General features: G+C 41.0%; 1 protein-coding gene across 15 annotated transcripts in view; it reads left to right on the forward strand.

Annotated features, from left to right (window-relative positions):
- Positions 1–25,698, forward strand: part of KIAA1217 (KIAA1217 ortholog) — a 547,404-nt gene that overhangs the window by 348,827 nt on the left and 172,879 nt on the right. The window lies entirely within an intron of this gene.

Genomic DNA, 25,698 nt, shown 5'->3' on the forward strand with positions numbered 1-25,698 from the left:
AAAATGCGCTAATGCTTTAAAAATAACCATGGGAAGATAATAGGAAAAAAAAATTTTTTTTTGTTATTTTGTCTGATTTTCCACATCCTATATATATAAACTAAATACATATCTGCTCCAGTATACTAATAAATGAAAGTTAGATTTCCTCTGCAAAACGAAACAATATAACATTGTCTTAGAATTATAAATAAATATTATTCCCAGCAAAGCCAACTCAGCACAATATAGACAAAGTACTTTGTCATTCAGGAGTGTGAACTAGCTCTGGTAATGAAAGGGTTATTGTTAGGAGGCTGAAGGCCATAGACCTCAACTTGTCCTTGGCCATAACTTGCTCCAGAGCAGGAAACATTTAAAACATCTTGTTGCTAATTAAGAAATGTGACACTTGGTATATTTAGATAGTTGGAGCAGTTTTATTAAGGGACAGCAGTGTGTGTTTTTTTTCTGCTGAGATTAAGGTTGAATCTAAAAACAGTTCTAAATTATTTACATACAGAGCAAGACAATGATAGTGTTTAGTTTTATAAGTTACAGAATCATATGTTTAAAGGCTGTCTTTCCAGCCTCCATAAGAATCCCTGCAGGCTGTAATTGATCAGTGCGACCTGGATAATGTACTACACTCTTTTATTCTTCAGCACCCAGCATGGATGAGTTATCATTCTTATACACTGTCTGTCGTTACCCTGAACCCTGGGTAATCAAGCAGTAATATGTCATCTAAGAGCACATTGTAGACGTGAAGGGATTATATTACGCAGTTTAGAGAGATTTGTCCTCTTGTTAGACATTTGATTTAACATTTCCTTCATAGCATTCTAAAAGGAGAAGGGACTCCAGGAAAATGTCATTTACATCGCCTTATAGCGAAGGGATTCTTGATCAGTGTCATTTTGTTTGGACATGAATTACATGCAATTAGATTCATTGGGGTAAGCCCAGTTCTGACGCATTTGCTGAGCTATTTTGTGCAAGATACACTATGCAAATGGACTTATGTTGGAACGTGCATTAGGCCCTTGATGTGCACATTGGACTTGTTGGGAACGGAGCACATAGAAAGTGAGCAATGCACCACAGGCTGTATAAAAACAGTAGTCTGTGTCTTATGGTGAATGGGGCATTGGCTATCAGTTTTGCCATGTAAATGGCATTTTGCAGATGTTCCTACTCCTTTAGGAGAGGGTTATTTGTGTATTATTTGTAACCTTTGTACATACTCGCCAACTCTCCTGGAATGTCCGGGAGACTCCCGAAATTCTAGAGTTTTTGAAATAAAAGGGTGTACTGCGACTTTTGAATCACCCTGTAGATCTGTGTACTATCGCTCCTCCATTGATTGTACAAAGCATTTGTCTGTCTTCTATAGTAACTGCAGCTACACCCAAATTCAGGACTAGTGACACATGGGTGCATTGTGTGCAGGCCCGGCGCTCCCATTAGGCAAGGTTAGGCACTTGCCTAGGGCGCCGGGCTCTGGAGGGTGCCCTAAAACTGTGCGGCGACCGCTGACCATACCTGTCACGGCCGCCTCACAGCATTCAGATGCACGGGGGAGGAGGGAAGAGGCTATTGCTCACCACCGCCGCCTCTCTGCTCCGTCTCCTCCCCTCCACTCACTAGTGTCAGTGAGTGGAGGGGAGTAGACGGAGCAGAGAGGCGGAGGTGCTGAGGTCAGGAAAGACGGGGTGAGGAGGGATGAGGGCGCCGATTTTTTCAAATGGATCCTAGCACCGGCCCTGATTGTGTGCCAGCATGCTTTAGCTCTTGGAAACCATCACATACACTGCGTATTTGCTGATACATTACAGACAATATTAGCACTGAATTCCTGTTACAATATATGATCATGTTACAGGAAATCACCACTTATACTGACTGATGTATTCTGGCAAATCCAGCCTGTAAGTGTCAGGTTCCAGTGGGCATACATATGTGGGCATTCAAATCACCCTACTGCCCCTAGCCACAGTATTATGTTTATATCTGTATATAAGCGTGCTTTATGTGAATCCGTACCTGATCAATTTAATTTTTTTTTGTGCACAGTATTATACTATTACATAGTCTCCTATACTGACTGAAAGTGACATTACCTACATGATAGAGAATTTGTATACATTATATTTGGGGGAAAAATAAATAGTGCAGTGTATTCCTATGCTGTGTCCAGGAGGCTTTAGTAGCAAGACTCTTTAGCAAAATCGTCCTGCTCATTCAAGAAATTTACTGTAGGAATAAAAGAGTTGTGTTTGTTTTGTCTCTGGGACTGTGTGTAGATAAGGGTGGCTAAGTGGTTAGCACTTCTGCCTCACAGCGCTGGGGTCATTAGTTCAATTCCCGACCATGGCCTTATCTGTGTGGAGATTGTATGTTCTCCCGTGTTTGCATGGGTTTCCTCCGGGTGCTCCGGTTTCCTCCCACACTCCAAAAACATACTGGTAGGTTAATTGGCTGCTATCAAAATTGACCCTAGTCTCTCTCTCTCTGTCTATGTGTATGTTGGGGAATTTAGACTGTAAGCCCCAATGGGGCAGGGACTGATGTGAGTGAGTTTTCTGTACAGCGCTGTGGAATCAGTGGCGCTATATATATATATATATATATATATATATATATATAAATAATGATGATGATTGTTACATTTTATAGCATATAATACTTTAGGGACATTACTAACCTTATACATAACATCAGAGCATAATAAGTGGACATCATATAGGTACAAGTCACATTTCTGAATGGAGTTTATCAGTTTATGACAGTGAAGGACAATAGGTGGCCCCTGGGGCTGCATGCGGCCCTCTGAGCCTTCACTTGTGGCCCTCGGCTCCTTCCTGCTTTATTGTCAGATATATTTATTATAGCTTGTAACACTTGTTTAACATGCCTGCTAATAGGTTATTACAGATAGGTGTCTCTCTCTTCGATTAAATGTATTGTTTTAACTTATTACTGAAATTAAGGGTAATGTGCGGCCCATTTGAAGGGTAGAGGGCCGCCCATGTGATTCTGTGCTGTAAACGCTACTGGTTGCCACGCTGCGCTGTATAACTGTGCTGGGGAATTGGCGATCTGTGATGTCCGGAGGGAGAGGACTGTATAATGAGAGCTTATTGCTAACTTTGTCTCTGCAAGTTGGCTCCCCCCCACCTTCTCTTTTTGACATATCTAATTCATCGAATCAGAATAACCTGCAGTAAGTTAATGATGCCAGAAACTGTTAACCCATGATCATTGGAGCATGTTGTAAGATTTCAATTATTATTATCTGTACAGGTTGATATTTTTGTTTTTTAGCATTTGAGACATAATAAATCATACTTACCAACTTTAGAAAGTTGGTTTCCGGGAGCCTGCCGGGGGAGATGGGGGCGGGGCTAGAAAATGTGCGTCATTTTGGACCCACCCCCGTGACGCAATGACGCAAACGCGTCATTTGCCAGTGGGGGCGGGGTCAAACACTGCGATTGTTTGGGACCTAATTCTGCCCACTTCACTAGGAAGTGGGCACTTGCTAGTGAAGTGGGCAGATCTGGGAGATTGCCACACTCTCCCGGGAGTCCGTGAGACTCTCGCAAAATGCGAAAGTCTCCCGGACATTCCGGGAGAGTTGGCAAGTATGTAATAAATGTAAAAATAACATTGCCCCCACAGATAAAATAAGTCTCAGGTTTACCTATAAACACAGCGACACCAGCGATACAGACATCCCTCTCAGTACTTCATGTGTATAATTCATGGCCTAGGAGGCTGACTGTGTTTGTGTTGTTGTTATGTCACACTGACTATTAAGAGTAAGACTATCGTATCCGGCAGCCAGGTCCAGCTGTATCAGATTGCCATATAAGGAAATGATATTTGGCTGTGCCTTGGTGAATTCCACCCCTGTGTCTCCATGTTGTTATTTCCATCCCCGCTAGATATCTTCCTGCATTATGCAATGGCTGATTTGTGGTTCCAGTAATAGAAACAAATACACATGTTGGTTTCTACTTAATGAGATACTTGAATCCTTGTCCACTACCATTAACAAGAGATTGGATTTCTGAATGTAGCTAAAGGTGATTACAGACTCAGCGTGGACCGGATATTGCTATAGAGCGAGGTTTAGTTAGGAGTTAGATCACAGTTCATGAGAGTTAATAAATGAGGTTTCTCAGTTTGTTAGCGCAAGTCTATGTTATATGGCGGCAAATGAAGGTGACAGAAAATATATATATTCTGTTCTGTGTTATATATCAGACTGAACAGTGTAATAGAAATGCTGGACATATAGTTCCTAATTTAGATTTAGTTTTTCCTGGGTGCAGAATGTGTAGGTGACCAGTGTTGCACTCCAAGGGGAGCAAATGCAAACATATATTTGTATGTAAACATACCTGGCCACTCTCCTGGAATATCCAAGAGACACCCAAATTCCAGGTAGGTCTCCCGGACTCCCGGGAGAGCAGGTCAGTCTCCCGCATCTAGTCCACTTCCTAGTGAAGTGCGAAGGATGGAAGCCTCAATGACTCGATTCGCAGTGAATCACGTCATTTTGGCCCCGCCCCAGGGGCAAAATTACGCTTTCGCTTCTTTACATTGCGGGGACGGAGCCAAAATGATGCGATCTGCTGTGCCTCGCCCCTTTCCGCCCTTTCTTCACCCCCGCTCAGGGATCTCCCGGAGGGCAACACTACAGAGTTGGTAAGTATGCATGTACAGCTAATATTGCATGCTCTACCTGCACTCATATACTGATCATATATTTTTTACGATGGATTTTAGAGTTGTCTTAGGCCACGCCCCACTTACAACTCTAAATCAGGTTGTACATTTTACACCCCCCTCACCACCACCACAAGCACCACCACAGCTCAAACTGCACAAACTGGATTTACTCATATTTACTATACAGTCCTGGGCTCAAAGTGGAAATTTAGAAGTGGCGGTATGAAAACTGTAATAGGAATGGAATGTAATAACAATGAAGGCAGTAGGAGTAGTTGTAGAATGGTAAGCCACCGTATACACCCCCACTTCCACCGCTGATTCAGCCCCATAATGACCAATATCCAACACAATGGAGGGGGGCGGGGGGTACATTGGAATACACTAGAAAATATGTTTGGTTACATATGATATCAAAGGACTCTCAATGCTTCTTTTGAGTAGGTTTGCCGACATAAATATCCCCTTCCCCCCAAATCCATCCTTATCTGAATTATATATGTAACACTACGGGGCCTATTTCATAACATGGTTTAAACTTTAAACTATAATTATGTGCTGTAAACCGTAGCAACCACTCCGATATCAGCTTTCAGTAGTCAGATGTACTACACCGGTAATAGCTGATATCTGGCTGCTCTGGTTACTGCAGAACATTGCTTTGTGGGATATGCTCTTAAGCAGGATCCTATATTTATCTTACTGTGTTGAGACATTTAAAATGGGCAGTAACATATTTACATGGTTTTCAGGCTTCAGTGAGTTTTTATATCTATGTAAGAGTTATGTGTTTTTCATCTTAGTTTTTCCTCTTAAAAATGGACCAAAACTCAGGTAATGTTATCCTAAAATGACAACACTAACAGTATACACAGGTTGTTCTCTTGCTGTCTATTTTACTTCTGTCTTTTGTCCAGTTTAAAACACAAAACAAAGAAAAAACATTGTTGCATTTTGAATCTGTTTTTCTTTTTTTAATCTGAAAAAAATATACATGTTTTAAATAGTAAAAGCCACCCATGTGCACCTAGCCTTATCACAAATGCCCAGCTCAGTCTGTTTTGAAATAGAATACAAAGTAAAGCAGACTACATATATTTCAGTATCTTCCATCAATAAATGGAACTGGTTTTATTTGTAAAATAGTGCAAGTAAACAGTTGTTATATCTTTATTTCTAGCTTTGGTATATGTATAATGCAGTTTAGATTTAGTGCTCTATTAACAACATAGTAGACTAAACAATCAACCTATTGCTTTACTTGCTTGTAAATGATCAGATTGAAATACAAATAAGATGTCATTGATGAATAGTATGCACACTGCTATGTACAGAAATACATATTGCAAACAGCACTATTTATAAAGCTTTGGGGGACTTGAAAAATATTTTTTGGAGGGTTTTATTACATTTATTAGTGTCGGAATCTGGCACAACAAACCTGACATGGATTTTCTTGAGTCCTGTCTAGCCAAGTACTTTGCAGGAGGTTAAATTGGACTTGTTGCATCACAGTTGTGTCTCAATACAATGCTGCTTTGCACGTGTTGTTTTTTTCTGTGCAGCTTGTTGAAATACAACTTGATGCACATTTATTGTCATAACAGGGTGGTCTGTTCAGCCAATTGATCACCGGAATGATGCAAAGCTCAGATCAGCTGATTGCAGGTCAAGAGATTCTGGTGATTTTACATAAGAACTCCCCAAGTCCAGACTGCAGGCACGTATCTAAAATATTAGTGTTCTAACCATATTCTGGCTAGACTATTGCACCATTCTCCTTTGGAGGTCTACCACTGAACAGACCTATTCTATTCAATATCTAATTCTGCAGCTGGATTACACATTTCCCACTCCTCAGTTGCTGTTCTTCTCTGTCAGGACTGTCTCTTCTCTGCACTGGCCCTGATCTTACTTTTGGGTCATTACAGCACTTTCATTGCTTCCAATTGACATGTATCGTGTCAACAAGACTGATTTCAGAAGAAAGTGAAGCCGGATCAGGAGGGTGGTGGTGGGGGGTCTTCCAGGAGTCTGGGAGAACTCTCAGAAATTTGGAGAGTAGGCAAGTATGATCTAGCACCTTGTTGTATCCCCTCCTTAAGTCTCCTGATACTGCCCCTAAATAAATCTTCCATTCCACACAAAACCTCCTTCTATATTCCTCACTGATTACTTCTTCTCACACCTTTGGGATATTCCTTGTGCTTCACCTATTTCGGTGATGGCTAACCTGTGACACTCCTGGTGTTGTGAAAATACAAGCCCCAGCATGCTTTTCCAGTAGATAACTGGCTGATAGCTGGGATAGTAATAGGTCATCAATGACCTATTTTCTAGAACTCTCTTCCTCATGCCACCAGACTCTAAAAAAGAGCTGAATCATTAAAGAACGAAAATGTCGTTATGTGCTGTATTTTATGTAAAATGGTTCTGCACATGCCCAGAAACAAACCATACACTAGTGCACGCAGCAACGTCCAATTCAGCTGCGAGCATAATGGACCCTTACTGCAGCCTACGATTTGAGGGGCGGCACAGGGAGGGGACTGAGTGTATGCACGTAGTGAGTGTACAGGAAAGCCGTGACAAGCTCGAGGGCACGCAGCAACGTCCAGTTCAAGCGTTGGTGATTTCCCGTCGTATTAGTTGCACCCGCTACAGGTCTGGTGTAAGTGTCGATTACTATTGGTGACGGCTGTGTATGCTGCTAGGTCATGTGTTTGCAATCAGGAGCAACTGTAAAAAAAATATTTTATGTACAGTAGACATATATAACATCCTAATAAATGTATTTTCTGGAAGAAAAAACTTAAAAAAACACTTATATTTTTTTATTGTTTTGTCATTATGTCATATGACTATATTATTACCAGGTGACATTTATTGAATAGTTGTTTTTTCTTCTGTGCGTTCTTTTGTGACTTGTTATTCCACACTTGTATTAGACCATATAAAGGCACGAGTCTGGCACATGAGTGCTTATGTATGTGGGCAGCACGGTGGCGAAATGGTTAGCACTTCTGCCTCACAGCGCTGGCCTTATCTGTGAGGAGTTTGTATGTTCTCCCTGTGTTTGCGTGGGTTTCCTCCGGGTGCTCCGGTTTCCTCCCACACTCCAAAAACATACCGGTAGGTTAATTGGCTTCTATCAAAAATTGACCCGTGTGTGTGTGTGTGTGTGTGTGTGTGTGTGTGAATTTAGACTGTAAGCCCCAATGGGACAGGGACTGATGTGAATGAGTTCTCTGTACAGCGCTGCAGAATCAGTGGCGCTATATAAATAAATTATCATGATGATATACGGTGCTTCCAACAGACAGTCACCACTCTTGAGATATATGTTCACATATATTCTTGCACCGTATTAGCTTGATAAATGACCTTTAAGAACTGAAATATTGTGTTTGAGATTCTACATTAAAGGCTTTTAAATGGATCTTTCAGCAAACTATTCTGGCACTTTGAAAATGAATGTTAATAATAATAAGTGTTTCCATGTACATTGAAATGGTGACAAAAGAAATCACCCTTTATACAGATACAGAGTATATATATACATTAATATATTTAGCATATTTTGCACTCCCTATTATATGACTATACCCTTTTAAATCAGAAAATGAAAAGAAATGGCATTGACAAAGGTATTAACACCCTAGACATAATATTTGATAGCACAACCTTTAGTAAAAATAACTGCAGTCACTTCCTATAGCCATGGATGAGCTTCCCACACCTCTACTGGCAGCTTGGCCCACTCTTCTTGTGCAGACTGCTGCAGTTCTCCCAGATGTGAAGATTCCGTCTCTCAACAGGTGATCTATGGGATTTACATCTGGACTCATTGCTGGTCACTTCAGAACAGTCCAGCTTCTTGTGTTGAACCATTTTCTGGTGCTTTTTGAAGTGTGTTGTTTTGTTTACGGTCATTGTTCAGCTGGAAGGCCTGTGCCCTTTGATGGACGTGTTTAACTGTAGGGAAGGTGATCTTTTCATTTTGCTTTCTGTAAACATAAGGATGATGTGCTTTACCAAATACTAATTTAGTCTCATATGTCCACAGGACATTTTCCTAGAAGACATTTGGTTTGTTCATGTGCGTTTTGGAAAATTACAGTTGGGCTTTCTTTTGAGTCTCTCTCAGCTCTGGGGCCATCCAAGACCTCCTACCATATAACCCCCTTTCGTTGAGTGGGAGACGGGATGGTGCGAGTTGAAACTGTTGTATCTTGTGTGTGAAGGTCAGTTTTAATCTGTTTGGGAGCTACTTACTGTGCTTTCTCCACCATTTCATCAATCCCCTGCTGTAATCTTCAATGAAGTATTCTATTTCCAGGGAGGGTGGCTACAGTGCCATGCAAGGGCTGGCACACTTTAGCCCAGGGGGCAAGCACATAGCACTGGCCCACAAGCAGCGGCCCAACCTTAAAGGGTGGTCGTCAGGACAATATAATATAAAAAGAGGCTATTTTAGCGTTGCTTAACGCAGCGATACTTTATTATTATGAATGATAAATTTTAAATAATGAAAACAAAAAATGCACCAGAAAACACACCTCACTGTATATTGCATTTTATTTTATATGTTCCTTCTCCCTACAGCACTTTTGTTTTTTGTTTTTTTACACACCTCACTGATTATAATGGGGTATAAATCATATTATAGCAATAGATTACATAATGTTTTATTACATACTGAACACAGGGGCTGATTTATCAAAATGCAAAAAGCCCTTTTGCTTTAAAAACCTGATGTTTTTGCCAGCATAAGGGCTTGTTTTTGCTTTGGACTATATACTAATAAGGTTATTATTTGTTTTAGGGTTAAGCTAAAACAAATAATATGAGTGGTGCTATTGGTAGGAGGAGCAGAGCACTAGGTGTCAATCTGACACCCTGGCCCAGAGCTGGATTAAGGCTCTGGGGGGCCCAGGGTACTTTAGACTGGGAGGACCCCTATGATGCAACATGGTTATCATTTTAGACAAATACACAGGCAATACTGTGTGCACTACTATTAGTTGCACACAGCTCTGCCTTCACGAGCAGTACAGTGTGAAGCGGGACATACCTCCCAACTGTCCTTGTAGTCAGACCAAATCAGAAGTGTTGTCTAAGCGAGACAGCCACCCAAATTCGGGACTGCCCCAACAGATTCAGGACAGTTGACAGAATGTCCTGCTCTCTCTTACCTGTTCCTGTCACTTTCACCACATGTGGCTGCTGGTGTATTTAGCTCAGTTGCTGCTTGTCTGGATCCTGGAATGTTGGATGCCCTATTTGGAAAAAGAATGGGTATATGAAATTTAGAAAACTTCAACCAGCCTCTCTGTTAAATCAATAACACCCATGTTTTATTATAAAGCCTCCAGCCTGAAATTAAAATATATAGATCTACTTCCTTTCAACTAGCCCCGTCGTTAAATTAATAGCATACACATTTAATAAATAGATCTATTTTCCCCCAACATTAAGTAGTATCCTCATTCAATAAATAAACCTATTTACCTCCCTCCAAACAGCCCCAGCAATGAATTAAATAGCATTTAAGTTTAATAAATATAACAATTTCCCACAACCACCCCAGGCATTAAATAATTCATAATCACATTTAATAAATAGACCTAATTTTCCCCAAACAGCCCACATTCAATTAATAGCTCTCAAACCACCCCATCTTAACTTGATAGTCCCTACTATTAAATTAAATCGCCCTACCACCCATAATTAGTCCCCAACCTGCTGTCCACCATATAATTAATAGCCTACCTCCCATATTATATTAAGATTCCCCTTCCCTTACACATTATATTAATATACTGCCCCCCCCTCCCACACACACACATTATATTTATATACTGGCCCCCTCATACACATTATATTAATATACTGCCCCCCCCTCCTACACACACATTATATTAATATACTGGCCCCCTCACACACAATAGATACTGGTCCCCCTCACATACTATGTACTGACACACACAATACACTGACATACACCATACTTGGCTACTTTTGAAGGCAGCTGTGCCAGGGAGGGGGTCCGTCGAAGGGGGCGTGGCCACGCGTGGTGCGCCGTTAGGCTCCATCCTGTCAATCTTAGGCAATTGTAGCCAATCGCAGCAGGTGGCGGGGTCACGATGGCGCGTTTAACCCCGCCCCCACCATCTTCAACAACGGCGACAGCTGGATACTGGATTTTCGCCTGCTCTCTCATGAGTCCGGGAGAACTCCTAAAAATTCGGGAGTCTGCCGGACATTCCGGGAGAGTAGGCAACTATGACATACACTGACACAATACTCTGACATACACCATACTTACCAACTTTCTGTTGGTGAAATCCGGGAGCCTGCAGAGGAGGTGGGCGTAACGGGGGGCGGGGCTCCAAATGGCGTAATTTTGGACCCGCCCCATGACGTGATGCCGCGATTCACCGGGAATCGCGGCGTTTGGGACTTAATTCTGCCCACTTCACTAGGAAGTGGGCAGAATTATCCAGATGCGGGGGATTGCCACACTCGCAAAATGCGGGAGTCTCCCGGATATTTCGGGAGAGTTGGCAAGTATGACATACACACACTATATACTGACATACTGTAACAATACTGGTGGTATTACCTGGAGCCCAATAGTCGAGTAGATATCCAGAGAGTAGTCAGACGTTTGCCGGGTCGGTACACAAGAGAGTAGTCAGACGTTTGCCGGGTCGGTACACAAGAGAGTAGTCAGACGTTTGCCGGGTCGGTACACAAGCGGGTAGTCACAGATGCAAGGTAGAGGAGCAGGGAGCAGGAGCTGAGCAAGCAGAATACTCAAGCACATGTCTGAACCAGGAAGTGCCATTTATAGGCCCAAACAGGAAACATTATCCAAGATGGTTTCTCTTTGATTCCAAACTGGCCATCTTGGATAAGGGCAAATCTAAGGGCAATTTTGCAAATACAGAGACCTCTAGTGGTCGGAGGTGCAAATGTCAAAGTAATTCCTTACACACATACACACACAATACACTGACATACCACCTCCCAGCCCCCGCCGGCACTTACCTTGTCTTGATTTTTCTGGTCCGGCCCAGGGGGTATATGCCCTTCTGTCCCCCAGCCACTGCCCGTCCCTGGTGCCATGGGCCCTAAATTTCCTAATAGCATTGCATACAATGGAAACAGGAACATCAAAATATCTGCAGATTGATTTCTAGCCTTGAGATTGTTCATACTTGGCTACAATCTTCTATCTGACCTCAACAATTCTTTGGCTTTCTTTCAATTTTCCCATGCTCATTGCAATACACACAGTGCACAAAGCGTGAGAATGCGTCCTTTTCTCTATTAAAGCTTGTTTAATGAGTGATTTGTATATTGCAGGCACCTGCTACTCACCACAAGCGAGCTCTGTCCCAAAGTGAAGGAGAACCACCAGCTTGCAATCTAATTATTTCTAACTAATTCTAAAAGGTGCCTATAATTTTGTCCAGCCCATTTAAGGATTTCTGTGTGAAATAAGATGCAACCTAGCAAATTCTGCTTTTTGTGTTGTACTCCACTGCAAACCAAATAAATACATATATGGATACCAAACATATATTCAAATTCAACGCATTACAAAGAAAAAAACACTGCAAGGGTGCAAATACTTTTGGTTTTGGCAATGGCTATATTATTTGTAGGAGTATATATATATATATATATATATATATATATATATATATATATATATAATATATCACAATATAACAAATACACAACACAATTCTGTTAAATCACCTCAACAGGTAATAAAATGTAAATGTTTAAATATTGTCCGTGTTAGATAGTCCTTCATAAGTCCTGTTCCCACGCACATTATCACCACTAGCAGTCACTGGTCTGCGCGTCTTCCCCTTCACTGACCCGATCTCCACGGGTCAATTAATTCCTAGAATACCAAACAGATGGGGGCGCTTCCATAGTGCGTTATCCAAATATAAAGATTTTATTAAAAACAGAATGTGCACGTACCAGATATACAGTATAGTCAAGCATTGAACCAGCAATTATGATAATTGATTATGTACACTCCTATAAAGGGTGTTTTATTCTGGTGATGATCCACCCCTCCTGATGAAATCTGTTTAGATGAAACGCGTCGAGGTGGCTGTGGATCCAGGATCTATTTTTTCAGTTTTAGTCTTAGTACTGATTTACAGACCTCTTTCTTACTTGGTTAAACAAGATTGATGTGCCATTCATTCTGTCCTTCCACCTTTGCACTAATACAATAACACATTCATAACGTGCTCCGTAGCTGAACGTTGCAAACAAATAGTTATATCTCCTGCTGACATGGCAGAAGGTAACGTTTCCCATATATAGAATTGCCGTAAGTTCACTTGGGGTTCTGTTTACAATAAGACTCAGTCCTCCTAACGTTGACACGTTCCACATAGACCTGGAAAGAACGTTCACATTGAACACAGAACAGAACCTCTCTTCTCTTAACACTCCAAGCCAGAGGATAAGCTGAAAAGTTTTTCTTTTACAAACAGTGAGCTAATCCCAATAAACGCTGACTGGTTCAGGAGGTGATGGATGTTCCAATTTCTGCTCTTGTACAGGATCACTTAAGGAGAGGAGGTGCGGTCTGCAGGGAGATTAGAGCACAACTACATTTCCCTTCAAAGCAGCTACCTGTAAAATTAGGATGCAGTTCTCTATATTAACTTGGAGGAGTTAAAGGCCCTTTGATGTGCAGATATCTTATTATCAGACATCATATGTTTCATTAATGTTCTTTATTAAGTTATGATGGTAAGAATTCAATAGTGTAGTATTTAGCGATGACAATGCTCTACACAGTGATTTATTATTATTATTATTAATTTTTATTTATAGGGCGCCACAAAGTATCCGTAGCGCCGTACAAGGACAAACAATGGCACAGTACAAGGGGAAACAGCACAGTACAAGTAACAGTAAGCACTATAACTCTGGGGGCTCAGGCACAGCATGAAAGAGAGGGAGGGAGGGGAAAAGTGAGTACAGGCAGGTAACTATGGCCCAAGAGGGTGGGCACGGATGACAGGTTGACGCTAGGTGGTCCCGTCGGAGGCCGTACACTCCCCCTCGGACTGAACCCCTACCTCGATGCTTACTTTAGCAGGCTGGAGTAGGACAGCATCCTCCTCTCCTCCTGTGCCTGGACATCATAGCCAAGCACCAAGCTCCCAGTGTAACACTGACAGGCAGGAGCTCACATGTAAGAATGTGCTGGCTGCTTCACCATCATGTCAGCGGACGAGCGCGCCATGTGGGAGCACTGCAGGGGAATTAAACAATCTGTATGAGTGACATTATATCACTCATTCAGTGTTTTAGATGCTGCCTAATCATCAGCGTTGTAGGCAACTGCTTAGGAGTGTCTAACGGCAGCTCTGGTCCTGGGGCAGCACAGTGGCGTAGTGGTTAGCACTTCTGCCTTACAGCACTGGGGTCATGAGTTCAATTCCTGACCATGGCCTTATCTGTGAGGAGTTTGTATGTTCTCCCCGTGTTTGCGTTGCTTTCCTCCGGGTGCTCCGGTTTCCTCCCACACTCCAAAAACATACTGGTAGGTTAATTTGCTGCTAATAAATTGACCCTAGTCTGTCTGTCTGTCTCTGTCTGCCTGTGTGTGTGTGTGTGTGTGTGTGTGTGTGTGTGTTAGAAAATTTAGACTGTAAGCTCCAATAGGGCAGGGACTGATGTGATTGAGTTCTCTGTACAGTGCTGTGGAATTAGTGGCGCTATATAAATAAATGGTGATGATGATGGATCTACACCACTGGTGCACAATGCCTGGTTATTAGGGACATTTTAACAACATTTAGAGGTTGGCATAACTGCAAAGAGGTTCCCTATTTTCGGTAGTAAAACAGGCCTATATATTGATATAGTATACTGTAACCGATGGGGACCTTAAGATTTGATATGTCTTCCTTAATCCCTGCTCTCTCCAGCTGGTAGTTCTCTGGGTGCACCCAGCACCGCCCCTCCCACCCTGTATTCAAGGCCTCAGAGCACGGTGAATGCAGGTGATTGTACAAGTCATGGAAAGTTAGTTAATCTGAGCCAGGTTTCTGTCCATCAGTCTGAAGCCATTTGGCAAGTGAGAGGGGTGTTGGGTGAAACCTAATCAAGTCTACGGCTTAGATATAAAATATAATAAGGAAGGAGACAAATGATGGAATCATTTTGGAGTTTTAATTAATATTGTGTTATAAAATAATTTTTTATGCCACTGACTGTTATAGTCCAATGAAAATCTGCTTATCACTCGCTCTTCTGTGAACTCAGTATTCCTAATATATTCATCTTTCTATGTGTATACAAGGAGTGCCAGATTTGGCAAAGGGCCTACTGGAGAAAGTCTGAGGACTGAAGGCAACGCACTGAGCTATGTTTACTGAGATGTTCCAGACTGTGTGGTCCTCGGCTATTTTAAGTAACGTACACACACATAAATGTTATTTCAATTTGCGTTTATTTTAAAAATGTCTGGAAAGCGAAGACCCAGAGGTATCTGGAAGCATAATCTATGAACAGTGTCTGGTTTGGAACTATAAACATAACAGAGATTTTAGTAAATAGTAAGGCAGTGGTATATAACAGGATTTCACACCCTCACAGCCTTGAACTCTTGGATAGGAAGAGATAGCCAGTTAAAATATCAGCTGGTCAAATTTCTTGAAACCTTTAGCACATGACCCTGACTTGGGCTTCCAGTTCCACTTCTCACAAAAAAGAAAAACGTTTTTTGGGTTTTTTTTACAAAATAATTCGAAAAGATTATTTATTTAAATAAATAAAATATATTTGTCTATCAATGTGCTGAGATGGCGATAGTGTAAGGAGGATTGCATGATCCATGTTAATAAAGGCTTCTCCGTGCTTTACACATTTCTCCGGAGAATGACCTTGGTCCTCCATGATATACTCCCAGTAGCACCCACGATAGTTCCATCTACGTTTTCAGGGTAAAAGTCTAATCAATTATTTAAGAGTTGCTCTATTTGAATATTATTATTTAATAAAAGCATAACTTTTTCTTTATGGCACTGCGTCCATTCTATTACAGGGTTAATATCTTCTTTAAATGTGGGATTTACACGTCGTGATCACTCTCAGCATTCACTATTCAGAAATCAGGGCATTTTACGCCAAGGCTACAATATACCAAGATCCTGCCTTCTCCTACCATACCCGCCACTTGTGAAGTCACACTCCTTTTTGGACTCTGTAGTCTGGATTGTACACCCTAAATAGGGACTGTTGCTAAATATGCAAATCTAGTTTAGATATTTTTATACGGTAAAATGGGATATGTCCATTTCTATTTTTTACGTCAATGACTATACCAAAATACCATCACGTCACCCTAAGACAGACGCCTCAAACTCGCGATCCGTGGGCTGCATCGCATCGCATATTTTTTGCCTCCCTGCATTACTTGGGAAAACAAGTGGAATGCTATCCGTGTTTTATGTTATACAGTTAAATGACTTCAAAATTCACTGAATCCGACAAAACAGTTAACGTGTAAGTTCAATCAACCTTCCCCGCCAGTGTCACATGACCCGTGCGCATGTGCACTCCGATTCCGCTCGTCTCCCTCCACCCACGCACGCATTCAGACAAGTACGCTTTCGTAATTCAAGTGAACTGCTTGGTACTTGGTAATCTGTGACTGTTTGTGCTCAAAACATTTTCCTTATTCGGTTGGTAAGTTGGTGTCCAAGTAAATTTATATGACAATGTGTCGATTGTTTATCAAATGTGTTTCCCCTTTGTGCTGACGGTGGTTATTTATTTCTTTTTAGTTTTCTTGCGACCCACACAACTTTAGACTTTGATTATTTGGTCCAATTGGGGTTTTGAGTTTGACATGCATGCCCTAAGACTGTGAATACTTACAGTACATAAGCCTGAGGGCTCCCCTGAGTCACGCAGTAGGCCAACACAATACTGACTAATCCTTTCAATGAAATATATAACCAGACATAACATGTAAATACTATTTATATGGAGACTGAGTATGGATCAAGTGCAAATGCTCCCAATCAGCCTTCAGCCATCACTTACGTGAACTTAATAATCCCTTTTCTAAAAGACTCTACAAGTAAATAGCACTGTTTCATTAGAGCTAATCATGTGCGAAGTCTCCCAGCAAGCGGCTGTGGGGCTGAGCTGTGTCTGAAGTTGTGAGATGCAGGACACAGAACGCTCTAGGTCAGTGGAAAGTTAATAGGCCTCTGGTAAATCACAGCAGTCTGTTCAGCCCACACAAAGTCTGTGAACCTCTGAGTCGGTCCAGAAGAGGAACGACCTGATATACACAGAATGATAACTGGTGCCCACTCATCTGCTGCTACTGATATTTTATGCTTTTTAATTCCATGTGTATATTTTATGTTTTACTTGAATTGGACATCAATAAATATCAAAGCCCCAGTATATATAAGCTAAATATTATGTCTGAAATAACTGGCATGTGGGTATTTGTTTAAGATCAGTCAGATCAAAACAAATAAAAAATATGTATTAAAGAAGAAATCTACTCAAAACCTAAATTTTAGTGTAGGACTTAGTTATTATAAATTAAATACTTCTTCTTACCTAGAGTGGGGCATTCCCCTAATCTGGGCTCTCCCCCTGCTAGCAGCGGTGGTAATCATTTTAACGACTTCCACAATTCCGACTTCCGTTTCAATGACAGCAGAAGAACGATGGATATAAGGCCTACAATTCAAAAATTACTAATTACCATATAAGTGACCACCCATTGTTCCGATACCCGGACCCCACGCCATGTATAATGCAATACAGGCATGGTGTCCGAGTATTGCCGCTTTAAAACCAGCATTTTCATGAACTTTCATGAATTTTCCGAACTCTGAAATGATCATGTAGTGTGAAATGCGAATAAGGGAAACACCTACACATGAAAATGACGTTATTTAGTAAGGACGTCATGAAAATGCTGTCACATTGTAGTGGTTACTCCAGCTCTTTCAGATAGCTTCCTAATTAAGAAAGTTCAGAGAGAATTTATAAGAGGATGTTTCCAGTAGAGGGGAACCAAGAGACCAGATAGAGAGACAAGAGGAAGGAGGAAGGGATTAGAGCCAGAGGAAATTGTACATTTGAGTTTAGTTTTCTGTTAAAGATTTTCATTTCTTCCTTATATAGCTGCTATTTGTGTATGGCTGAGCATGTCGGACATTTAGTGGTATAGTTACTAAACTGCGGGTTTGGAAAAGTGGAGATGTTGCCTATAGCAACCAATCAGATTCTAGCTGTCATTTTGTAGAATGTACGAAATAAATGACAGCTAAAATCTGATTGGTTGCTATAGGCAACATCTCCACTTTTCCAAACCCGCAGTTTAGTAAATCTAGCCCTTAGACTCAGACAGCTTTCTGTCCTCTACACCTACTTTCTCATTTCCCAATCCCAGCTCTATTCCCTGAAGGCCTTATGATGAACAGCTGGTCAGCGCTGAATTTTTATTCAACTGATCTTTTCCCCAAAAAATATTTGTCTAAGGCAAGCTGTGTACAGAGTTGAACAATAGTTGATTGATGGGGATTATTTTTGTCCGTTTATTTAAGTTTCCCTTTGTCATATTAATTGGATCCACTGAAAGGCTCGTTGTATAATTTATGAAGTGCTAAACTAACATTAAAGAGATGAAGCTTTCAAACAGCATTCAGAGCGTGATTAACTAAGTGGAGATGTGTTGTAAAACAGAATATTGCAATACAATGTATCCTCGTAAATGTACTCATAAAATATCCCTTAAAACAAAACCTATTATTCTCAGTTTGCAGTTTGCATGATGCTATTAAATTGGTTGTGGAAACATTAAGCGATAAAACACAACAACATGGCTTCTGACAGGTAGACTAGGCTAAGGTCACACATGAACATTACTGTGCCCTTCTAATGAGTGTTAGACAGTGTGTAATAGATCACGTGTCAGTAACATCACAAGGGATCAGTCCGTTTTAGTGTCTTTTTCTTGACTGGTGCATTTATTCTTTTGAATTTTCTTAAACTGTGGTAAAAGAAAGGGAGTAAGGTGCCTGTGGCCACATGCATTCGAGGGGGGGGGGGGGTTTCCTAGGCCCAGTGATGCAGGGCACGTCATCATATCGCCGGTCCCACTGTGAGATGGTGCCAATCACATCATGGCCCGGCACTGGGCGAGGCCCAGTGATGCAGGGCACGTCATCATATCGCCGGTCCCACTGTGAGATGGTGCCAATCACATCATGGCCCGGCACTGGGCGAGGCCCAGTGATGCAGGGCACGTCATCATATCGCCGGTCCCACTGTGAGATGGTGCCAGTCACATAATTGTACAGCAGGTGGTTGGGCTAAATCCCATCATATAGTCCCCTTTACTTGCCCCTCCAGGATCTGTCGGAATTCTTCACAATATATAAGGAGAGGTAATAACTGAAGATAAATATAATCCAGCATCAATATTTACACAACTTTAACAAATCAGTTGATATTTGCACTCATACCTTCTGTCTCTGGAGAGCAGCCATGCCTAGATCCAAAAGTATGACTACAATGTTTAGTAGACAGTGATTATTAAAGGGGTATTCCACCTGAGCGTATGAACCCTCCTGCAGCTTTTACTATCACTTTGCATCACTTTTTCTTTTGAGCATTTTATTTTTTTGCGTGTTTCAGCCATGTATTTACATCATGGGTCAGATTTGGTAGAAAGAAGAAATTAACCGTGCTAGGGATAAAACTCCTATTAACCTTCCATATGTCACTAGTGGCTGAGTACATATCTTCTGTACAAACGTCTCACTGTGTAGAAGTTCTATTGCCCGGGCCAGCACTACCATTAGCCAAACGTAGTCAGTTGCATATTGCTCTAATGGTTAGGGCACACCTAAAATACTTCTGAGAATGGGAAGACTGCTTTGGAGGAGGCAGTGCCCCCAAGGCTGGTCCTATCATCATCATTTATTTATATAGCGCCACTGATTCCGCAGCGCTGTACAGAGAACTCATTCACGGTTGAAACTGTGTAGCTGTACATAACCGTCCTCCTTCCTGTGTATTCATAAATTAATGCATACTGGGAATTTCTGCAAAGCATGTCTGCCAACCTGTCAGTCACTCTGTGCCTGCTATGTTAGAGAATCTCCTAACAAAGTACCCTGCTGCAAAGAGTAGTGAAGGAGACAATGGTGGACATATTTAGTTATCTATAACCACTACAGCTGCTTTGCATACTGTATATTATTTAGCTCAATAATATGCTGCTTTTGAAATAATGACTTAAATTGCTCTTTAAGCGATATACAATTTCCTTAAAGGGTGACAAGAGTGAGGATTTACAAAAAGCAGGTAATAGATGAGGAATGTTTATTTAAACATCTTTTAAAAAAAGAATGCAGCACACACAATACACAATAAGATTACCAGCATCTCCAAATACAACCCTGAATTTCCATTTCTAAATAGTATGCAGAAGGGATTGATTTGCTGTAGTAACCGATTCAATGCTTAATGAAAATAACACATTTAGTAAAGATTGCTTCAAATTTTTCAAATATGTGGAATTAAGTTACTGTGTTATGTTCAACAGAAGGTGAAAGGCCTCAGGTTAAAGAAACTGCAATATAAAACTTCAGGAGACTATAGGATTCCAGTCAAAGCATTCACAATAGTAATTATGGATTGTTATTATACACAGTGAACCTGTAATGTTTTATTACAGCGTTCACCTGGATAATGTCTACTTAAGGCTGGATCTGTACAGATACTTAGAGCTCCACTAAGTCACTGCTCCAGGTTGTCATGACGCCCAGGAATTATTTGGGGACCCTGAAGCACTTGCTGTTTTGCTTGTTAATTTAAATCCCTACATAGCCCTATGTCTGCATGAGTTGTTTTTTATTTCCTTATTAAATTAGAGTATACCACCTGTTATTTCACTGTCTCTGTATCACTGGATGTGTTTCCCCTGAGCCCATTCTTTTCCATCTATATTTCTGCTTGTAGAAGCTATGGCTGGATTTCTCTGCCATGTCTCCCATTCGCTTCACGATATACAAGGGGAGAATTTTCACAGAGCCTTTGTCACACGGTCTTTTTACGATAGCTCAAGGGCATACTTGCCAACTTATGGCAAGTATGATCCGAGAGCTGCAGAAGGAAGGTGAGCATGCAGGGGACGGGTCTCCGAAAATCGCGTCATTTTGGCGCCGCCCCGTAATGTAATGATGCAAAACGCGTCATTTTACAGCGGCGCGATTCCCGGGGGAATCGTGGTGATTTGGACCAAATTCTGCCCGATGCGGGAGATTGCCATACTCTCCTGGGAGTCAGTGAGACTCACCCAAAATGCGGGAGTCTCCCGGACATTCCAGGAGAGTTGGCAAGTATGCTCAAGGGTCAACTCCAATCCTCAAGTATCACCAGCATGTCATGTTTTCAGGATTTCTTTAATCATGCACAGATGAGTTCATCTACTTTGCTGGATCAGTAATTATCACACTTGTTTCCACAGACAGAAATCCTGAAAACATGACCTGTGGTTGGTACTTGAGGACTGGTCCCTGATATAAATTGTCGCTCTCTGTTTCCTAATGTGTCACTGTCAACACATATTAGCAAATTTAAACCCATTATAAAAATGATGTCACACGTTGTGAATATGTATATATGTGTGTGTATATATATATATATATATATATATATATATACAAGTTAACCCGTGCATGATACTCATGCATTCTAGTCAAATCAAGCTACTTAAGGTGTTAAAAAGGTTCTTGTCATGCATTTGGGCCTAGCCCAAGCCTCCTCAGGGGAAGAGCGTTACTTCCAGACGCAAGCGCCCTTTTTTAACGTGGTTTTGTCCACATGTCACCACCTCATCATTTTTCTCCATCACCTCATCCTTCATCTTCATCGCCACATCCTTCATCAAGCTACTTAAGGTGTTAAAAACTCCCCACTGTCACCCCCGGCAACCACCAACCACTCCCAACTGTCACTTCTCCTTCAAGAAATATATAGGTCAGTGTATAACTCTGCCCAGCAGGTGGCGCTGCAGCTTGTTTTTTTTTTTTTCAACACGCCACTAGGCATTTATATAGTAGATATATATATATATATATATCTATATCTATATGGGAATTTGTGTTCAGTATTTCCTATTTGTACATTTTGACCAAATACCCTGGATATCTTTAAATAGTTAATAAATGCTCCATGTGAATTTTTTTTTGTTCATATTTTATCATTTACTGTTACAGTCAACCATTATTTTGAGTTACAGTTAATAGCCTAAAGTACTCTTTAGAACTGTCTGAGGTAACCGGTTTCACATATTACAGAATCTATAACACTGTGACTTTCAACTGCCCTATTGCTGGCAGAGAATTATTGGATTCGTCATTAAACGTGACCTGGAGACATACTGCTCTACAGCTTCATGAGCAGATTATATTAAAGGTGATTCTGGTTGGTATCTTACCGTAAAGTGACTGACATAATGGTCATCTGCATAAGGCTAAGTACACACTGAAGAATTTTCCAACCAACGTGTTATCTCAAACGATTGAACCTACGACTGAAGGTCCGATCAGTCTGGCGGTTCATGTATACACACTGACATGATTTACCTTCAGATCTGTGCTCTTCATCCGATCCTCTAGTCCGGAGAATGACAGCACAATATTCATTCATTCATTCTTGTCACATTGTCACACTTGTCACGTCTTGTTATAGCTATCCACATGTCTTAACGAATTTCGTTAGCTTCCGTGACTCTGAAACGAAACATTCTGTCTCAGAAGGAACAAATGACTTATTCCTTCTACATCACAATCTACATTTATTCACCGGGACATTCATCGCTAGCATCGGCTGAAAAGAGCCTGACTCTGTAAACTCTATGGAGATAGAGAGAATGAGTGCATACACACTACATGATCGGTGGGTGATTGGTTGGAAAATGTTAAACAGTACGACCAACCAAATGAGCCAACAACTGACACTTTGGGATGACTTTCGACCACTGTGTCATTATACACAATAACCCGACTTCCGTCCGAATGGTATTATGTCGGATATTTAATCAAGTTGATATTGACTCAAGTTGTATTTTAGGGTTAGTAACCCCTAGCATGGGCCAGAGTGACAGTGAGATTTTATCTATATTCAATTCGGGGGTCACTGTTTTTTGTTTTTTTTTTAATTATTATTATTTTTATTTTTTTTCTACCCTGACCGTTCGTCCATGGAGGGGTCCCGGTCAAACATGGCTTATATGCTAGTGGCATGGTCTGCCCTTTGCCACTCAGTACCAGGAGCAGAGGTGTGCTGTCTTCAAGCGGCATTGACGAGGCCGAACACATCTCGGTTTATCAATTAGCATACTGGGAAAACTCACTTCGGAGTTATCTCCTATGGATGGGAGGAGAAAATGAGTAATAATAATAGACTGTGACCCAGTACTTTATAATAAATAACTAACACCCACACGCCTATCACCCTGCTGACAGGTCCTCTTTATAGTCTAAGTAAACCTTATCAATACAGGATCAGCATTCACTCATGGCACTCGGTGAAAAATGTGTTTCTGTAGATGAAATACAATGGCTGCAGTGTGACTGCTGGATAAGAATAAAGGGCTGGGGAGCCTGGCAGATTGTGTTCTTCTTTCTCAATAAGAGCGTATCACAAAGGAGCCCTGTTAATTCCAGAGCAGCACAGGCAATATAAATAAGGTTATCTGAGCTAATACTGTACGCCCTTTACAAGGGAAAAGTGGAAGGGTTTGGATTAGTGTAGAAGCAGAAAATGGCATTAATGTATACAAAACAAAGACCCAAACTAGTGAATGTCATCAAAAGGGATTTAATACTTCCATCCATCTTAGGGACATGTATGTGTTTTACAATACAAGGCTGGTTAAATTAGATTTCTTACAATTACAGTTTTTGAAACTGTGGATAAAAGAATTACTTCAATCCCAAACATTCCAATAAGATTTAACATCCACTCATCAGAAAAGTTAATGGAGTGGTCAACCTTCAGATTAATTTAATGTACCCTCCTATGACTTTTACAACATAAATTGCTTCCTTCAGCTATTTTCAGTAAGGTCCTTATAGCATCAAGACAAAGTTGTTTATTTTCATTGGCCTTGGATATGACAAGGATATGCTCTGCATTGGATACCATTCTATCCTACTGTGGGTACTATTTTATTGATATATGGATAGTATAATAAGCAGAGGCAAGTATCTGTGTGTTAATGGAAATACAGGATGATTCTCTGTCTTGATGCCAGATTCAGCATTTTTCATACACTTCCAGATCAGTGTGATCTGCCATCACTGCCATTATAGTCTCACCTTCCCTTTCCCACGGGTGGGGGGGTGTATGTGAGAGGCAAGAGATCTGGACACCATTTATCAAGCTCAGTAATTCTTCCTTTTCACACAATACTTAATCAAGGGGATTTTCCTTCCGTGACTCCTGTGAATATCATCCTCCTTCTGCCACTACCACTCAGTTGGATTCAGATTTCATTTAGCGTGTGTTTTTTATTGGAGAAATATCTAGCTGTCTGACATATCCCTAGGTTAGTTGGCACTGAGCTGGGGGGTGTGTTTGTGAAATAGAATGACCAGAAAGAATGAAGGAGCATTCTGTTCTAAAATAGAATGTTGGTACATACAGAGATGAGCTGCATCTCTCCATGCAGAGAGGCTGAGGGGATGAGAAAGATATTTGCAGGGCTGAACTCTGATATATAAACCACCTATTTCTTTCACAGTTAATTGAATCTGATAGTGGTTATTGTTGAGCTCAGAATATACTATCTGGAACTTCCCTTTTCTATTTGCCAATAATAATATTTGTGAATAAATGTCTCTGAATCGGAAGTATTAAAAGTGGAATTCTCACATTTTCTTTTGTTTAGTGCATTCTACAAAATGATAGTTAGAATCTGATTGGTTGCTATAGGCAACATCTCCACTTTTTCAAACCCGTCGTTTAGTAAATGTACCCCCAGGAGACTCCCACATTTTGGGTAGATTTCCTGGCCCTGAACGAATCATGTAATTATGGCTTTGCCCCACGTTGCACTAGCTTTTTCAAACCCGCAGCTTAGTAAATATACGCCCAAATCTATGAAAACTCTAAGGGTGCAGGTAGAAATTATTCTTTAAGAGACTGTTGTGACCACCTAGAACTAAGTTAGACATTTATGGAGGCTGGTGCACATGCAAATGCCCCAAAATAGTACAGTAACCTGCAGCAAGTAATCAAACATATGCAGTTATAATAACCTGTACCAAATAAGTAATAGCGTGAAGTATCATTATTAGTTTATTTCTAGAGAGTCAGATATACCACCATAGCTGGATTCATGTTATCAGTGTGATGACACACAGCCCTAAGTGTTGGATCAGGCATCACCTCCAATTTTCTGCTCATTTTCACCACCTTCTGTGACTTTCTCCAGGTGGTTCATCTGGACTCTGTGCATTACTGGCTGTATTACTTACACCCAATATTAAAATAGATATGATGCAAAAAAATATTTACTGCTCTGTAACAGTGATTTGTGATTGTTTTGTTACTTTGTTTTGCTGTTGAGCATTTGTGTCTTTGTGCATATCCAGTTTTAGTTACTTTAGAACTTGGTGAGACACTGTTGACATTGAGCCTCAGTTTAACAGATGCCATGTTGAGAGCCACTTACACCACTCAGAAGCACCGATAAGTCACATTATTGCACTACACAGTGTTGTGAGCAGTACTTGAAGTGTCTGATAAATGTGTTGCATGCACCGCAAATTGGCACCTGCCGTCTGGTAAGTTCAGCAAACAAGTCCCAGTACGTATGAATTTCCTAACCCACAATTATATTGTGCTATGATGCACGTTCACATTGTTGTCCTCTAG

The sequence above is a fragment of the Mixophyes fleayi genome, chromosome 5 (genome assembly GCF_038048845.1).
Source record: "Mixophyes fleayi isolate aMixFle1 chromosome 5, aMixFle1.hap1, whole genome shotgun sequence".
NCBI classification, from domain to species: domain Eukaryota; kingdom Metazoa; phylum Chordata; class Amphibia; order Anura; family Limnodynastidae; genus Mixophyes; species Mixophyes fleayi.